The sequence below is a fragment of the Piliocolobus tephrosceles genome, chromosome 13, assembly GCF_002776525.5.
Source record: "Piliocolobus tephrosceles isolate RC106 chromosome 13, ASM277652v3, whole genome shotgun sequence".
Taxonomy (NCBI): Eukaryota; Metazoa; Chordata; class Mammalia; order Primates; family Cercopithecidae; genus Piliocolobus; species Piliocolobus tephrosceles.
In genome coordinates this window covers 49,605,151-49,611,150 of record NC_045446.1, presented here as the reverse complement: position 1 = coordinate 49,611,150, position 6,000 = coordinate 49,605,151, and the positions used below count along the sequence as shown (strand labels likewise).

The window sequence follows — 6,000 nt, the reverse complement described above, 5'->3', positions numbered from 1 at the left end:
GCCAAGATTGAGGAGCGGTGACATGGATCTCTACACATAACCTGCCTAAATAGATTCCCTAGAAGCAGTTCATAAAGGAATTCCACATGAACTGTGGGAAAGGATGTGAATTTGATGTATACAGTATTCCTCACTTAACATTTTTGATAGTCTCTTGAAAACTGCACCTTTAAGCAAAATTATGTAGAGTGAAGCCAATGTATTCCTCATCAACATTAGAACTAGACAACTTTGAACAAACCAATGGTATTGGAGGACCTGCTGTACATTGTTTCCAGAAAGTCAATTTTCAGGGAATTACAAAATGAATGAGGACTTCCTGTATACAAAAAGATGGCTGTGATTCCACATGGACAACAGGGTTATTGCTCAGAAACTAAAGGAGGTCACCTAGGTATAGAGGATTCAGTCATGAGGTTTATGCTAAACAAAGGATCCCAGAATACTCACCCATTCCAGTTAAAGGCATAACAAAGAAAGCAATATTCATATAGGAAATGTGGAAAGGAATAAAAGCCATCAAGCAACAAAAATAATGTGAGAAAGGGGGCAGAATTTGCAGATGTAGAGATTTAATGTGGTTGCCCTTTCTAACGCACACAGGAAAAAGGACAGAACAGACCATGAGATTAGACTGTTCTGCTGCACGGCCTCCACAGGGCACTTTGAATGCCCCTGTTTCTCAGTCTGCAGATGAAGGGGTTCAGCATGGGGGTGACCACAGTGTACAACACTGATGCCACCACACCATTCCTGGGGGATAGTGACACAGCTGAAGTCAGGTACACACCAGTGCCTGTTCCATAAAATAAGCAAACAATTGCCAGGTGAGAGCCACAGGTGGAGAAGGCTTTATACTTCCCATCTGACGATGGAATTCTTAGAGTGGAGGGGACAATTTTATAGTAAGACAAAAGGATCCCTGAAATGGGAAGAAAACCAAATATAGTACTATATAAATGTATGAATATGTTATTGATGACACAGTCAGAACAGGCAAGTTTGAGAAGTTGAGATCGGTCACAGAAAAAATTAGAGATTTCCACATTCTTGAAGCAGGTGAATCGTAACAATCCAATTGTGCAGCTGGGAATCCAACACGCTGACGAAAAAGACACCAAAACTAAGAAGACACAGAAGTGAGGATTCATGATGACTGGGTAGTGCAGGGGGTGACAGATGGCCACAAATCAGTCATAGGCCATCACAGTCAGGAGCATGTCATCTATACAGGCAAAAAGGACAAAGAAAGACATCTGTGCCAGGCAGTCCACGTGGGAGATGACTCTGCTATGCGGTTGCATGTCCACAATCATCTTGGGGACCATGGCCAAGGTGAAACCGATGTCAGGCAAGGACAGGTTGGAGAGGAAGAAGTACATGGGGGTGTGGAGGTGGGAGTCAGGGCTGATGGCCAAGATGATGAACAGGTTCCCCAGCACCGCGACCAGGCACATGGACAGGAACAGCCCAGCGAGGACTGGCTGCAGTTCTGGATCCTCTGAGAGTCCCAGGAGGAGGAATTCTGAGACACCTGTGAGATTCTGTGGTTCTGAGTGACTTGGACACCTTGAGAAGAAAAAAGGATTGGAAAAACAAAAGATAAAAACCAGCACTTAATGCCGTGTGTATATTTTGGATACAAGCAATTCACAAGGAACATTTTCACACTTGAGGACCATACACCCTCAGCAATATTTCTCAGTTGTGACAAACCCAAAAATCTCAGAATTATTACATATTTTAATTTTTTGCTATTCAAGTCTTTCTGTGCATACCTACTTTAGAGAAAATCCACTGGAGAATGTTAGAAGACCAAAACATAATATGTAACAAATCCAAGATCTCAGTAAAATATGGCATACTCTTCTCAGAAAAAAAAAAAAGTTCTTCTCTCTCTAAGAAAACAAATTCAGTCTAATTTAAAAATTAAGAAGCAGTGAAATACACTTTATTTTATTCTGACACTGCTACAAATTCCTTTGATGTAGAATTCCTTTGATGTAGAATATTTATAAGCACTATACAAGAGCTAGGATCACATTATCTAAAAATGAAATCGAATCTTATAGTTCTTAATCAAAAGACCTTTTTACATGCCAGTTACTTTTCATATTTATTATCATCCTTAGGTTTTTTGACATAATTTCTTCATAAAAGTAAATGCACACTCAAATATGGGAGCCATGTTTCCAAATTTATTTAATATATAACTCTTTGCCGAGCACATTTGCTCACACCTGTAATCCCAGCACTTTGGAAGGCTGGTGGATCACCCGAGGTCAACAGTTTCAGACCAGCCTGACCAGCACTGTGATACCCCGTCTCTACTGAAAATACAAAATTAGCCAGGTGTGGTGGTGGGCACCTGTAATCCCAGCCACTCGGGAGGCGGAAGCAGGAGAATCCCTTAGAATCTGGGATGCAGAGGTTGTACACCCTGTGATATTATTTTTGATATCCTAGGGAGATATTGCTTCTAATGTCATAGTGGGCATACACCCTGTGATATTATTTGTAATATCCTACAAAGATATTACTCCTAATATCACAGTGGGTGTACACCCTGTGATATTATTCTTAATATTTTACGGAGCTATTACTCCTGATATCACAGTGAGTGTACACCATGTTTGTACACTCTGTGATATTATTCATAATAACCTAAAAAATTACTGTTAATATCACAGAGGGTGTACACCCTGTGATATTATTTGTAATATCCTAGGTAGATATTACTTCTAATATCACAGTGGATATATACCATGTGTGCACATCCTTTGAAATTATTTGTAATATCCTAGGAAGATATTGCTCCTAACATCACAGTGGGTGTACATCCTGTGATATTATTCCTAATAACCTAGGGAATTACTACTCCTAATATCACAGTGGGCGTACACTCCATGATATTATTCGTAATATCCTAGAGAAATATTGCTCCCAATATCACAGTGGATGTACACCCTTTTAGATGAAAAGTAATATCCTAGGGAGATATTACTTCTAATATCACAGTGGGTGTACACCCTGTGATATTATTTGTAATATCCTAGGGAGATATTACTCCTAATATCACAGTGGGTGTGCACCATGAATGAACACCTTGTGGTGTTATTCATAATATTCTAGGGAGAAATTACTCCTAATATCACAGTGATGTACACCGTGTGTGTATACCCTTTGGTGTTATTCATAATATCCAAGGGAGATATTATGCCTAGTGTCATGGTGGGTGTAAACCATGTGTGTACATTCTGTGATGTTATGTGTAATGTCTTAGAAAGTTATTGTTCCTAATGCCACAGAGGGTGTATACCATGTGTGTACACTCTGTGATGTTATTCATAATATCCTAGGGAGATATTTCTCCTAATATTACAGTGGGTGTACACCTTGTGTGTATGCCCTGTACTATTATTTGTTATATCCTGTGCAGATATTACTCCTAATATCACAGTGGGTGCACACCATGGGTGTAAAATCTGTGATGTTATTCGTAATATCCTAGGGAGATATTACTCCTAATGTCATAGTGGGTGTACAGCCTGTGACATTATTTGTAATATCCTAGGGAGGTATTATTCTATTATCACAGTGGGTGTACACCTTGTGATATTATTCATAATATCCTAGGGAGATATTACTTCTAATATCAGAGTGGGTGTACACCCTGTGATAATATTCTGAGATATTACTGTATACACTGTGATATTTTTGTATTATTTTAGGGAGATATTTCTTCTAAAGTCACAGTGGGTGTACACCTGGTGATAGTCTTCCTAATATCACAGTGGGTGTACACCATGTGTATTTGTAATATTCTAGGGAGATATTACTCCTAATATTACTGAGAGTGTACACCCTGCGATATTAGTTGTAACATTTTTGGGAGATATTACTTGTAAAGTCACAATGGGTGTACGATATTCTTCCTAATATTTTAGGGAGATGTTATTTCTAATACCACAGTGGGTGTACACCCTGTGATATTCATCATAATATCATATGGATGTATTACTCCTAATATAGCACTTAGTAGTGATATTGTTCATAATGTCCAGGAAGGGAGAGAATGATATTACACCCTAATATTGCAGGGGGTGGGGAAGAATGATATTACACACAATATCACATGGGGTGTACACCTCCCCTGTGATATTGTTTCTCATATCCATGGGGCGAGAGGATGGTATTACTCCAAATATCGTGGGTGGTGTATACCCTACCTATGATATAGTTCCTAATATCCAAAGGGGGAGAAGAGAATATTACTTTCAATGCCACACGGATTGTACGCACCCCCCCTTATATGGTTCCTAATATCCCGTGGTAGAGAGGATATTACTACTCCCAATATCACAGGGTGTGTACATCCCCCCATGATATTGTTCTTAATATCCATGGGGAGCAGGATGATATTACTTCCAATATCACAGGAGGTGTACAACCCCCTGTGATATTGTTCCTAATATCCAGGGGGGAGAGGATGATATTATTCCCAATATCATGGGAGGTGTCCACCCCCTGTGATATGGTTCGTAATATCCTGTGAGGGAGAAGGTGGTGATATTATTCCCCACATCTCAGAGGGTGTCCACCCCCCTGTGATATGGTTCATAATATCCAGGGCAGGAGAGGGGAGTGATATTACTCCCCATATCGCAAAGGGTGTCCAACTCTCTGTGATACCGTTCGTAACATCCAGGGCGAGAGAGAGGAGTGATATTACTTCCCATATAGCAAGAAGTTTACACCACCCCCTGTGATATTATATATAATATATATATAGGGAGGGAGAGGATTATATTACTCCCAATATCGAAGGGTGTGTGCACCCCCCTATGATGTTGTTTATAATATCCAGGCAATGAGAGGATGATGTTGCTCCCGAAATCGCAGCAGGTGTACTCTACCCCTGTGATGTTGTTCCTAATATCCTTGGGGGAATGGATGATACTACTTTCAATATTGCAGGGGTGGTACACCCCCCTGGGATATTGTTCGTGATAAAAAGGGAGGGAGAGGATGACATTACATTCAATATCGAGAGGGGTGTACGCCCCACCCATGTTATTGTTCCTAATATCCAGGTGGGGAGAGGAAGATATTACTTCCAATATTGCACTGGTGTACATTTCCCCTGTGTTATATTTTCTAAAATACAGGGAGGGAGAGGAGAGTATAACCTCCAATTTGGCAGGTAATTTACACCCCCTTTGTAATATTGTTCCTAATATCGAAGGGGGAGATAATATTATCCTAAATATTGCAGAGGGTCTACACCACCTCTGTGATATTATTCCTAATTTCCAGGGGGAGAGAGTATGATATTACTCCCAATATCGTAAAAGTGTCCCCCCGCAGCTGTGATATTGTTCCTAACTTCTGGGGGGTGGGGTGAGTATGATATTATTCCCAATATGGCAGTGGGTGTACATTCCCCCTGTGTTATTGTTTCTAATATACGGGAGAGAGAGGATAGTATTTTTCCCAATTTGGCAGGTACTTTATGCCGCCCTTGTAATATTATTCCTAATATTGAGGGGAGGAGACGATAATATTTTCCTAAATATCTCAGGGGATGTACACCACCCCTGTGATATTGTTCCTAATTTCCAGGGGGAGAAAGGATGATATGACTCCCAATATCGTAAAAGTGTACAACCCCCTATGATATTGTTTCAAATATCTAGGGAGGGCAAGTATGATCTTCCTTCCAATCTTGAAGGGGGAATACATCCCCCTGTAATATGGTCCCTAATATCCAGTGGGGGAGAGGATGACATTACTCCCAGTATCGCAGGAAGTGTACACCCCTCTGTTATATTGTTCATAATGTTCAAAGGGAAAGATAATATTACTCGAAATATTGTTAATGCCTTGTGTCTGCATCCCCCTGTTATATGGTTTGTAATATCCAGCAGGGAAGAGTGGGGTGATATTGCTCCCCATATTGTGGGAAGTGTCCACCCTTCATGATGTGGTTGGTAATATTGG

The 6,000-nt window shown here is 40.4% G+C and overlaps 1 pseudogene across 1 annotated transcript in view; it reads right to left on the bottom strand.

The window, feature by feature from the left end:
- Positions 1-555: 555 nt before the first annotated feature.
- Positions 556-6,000, bottom strand: part of LOC111555054 — a 51,827-nt pseudogene continuing 46,382 nt past the window's right edge. Inside the window, exon 3 of the transcript XR_004228424.1 lies at positions 556-1,569. The product of XR_004228424.1 is annotated as an olfactory receptor 7E24-like (transcript). The remainder of the gene's footprint in view (positions 1,570-6,000) is intronic.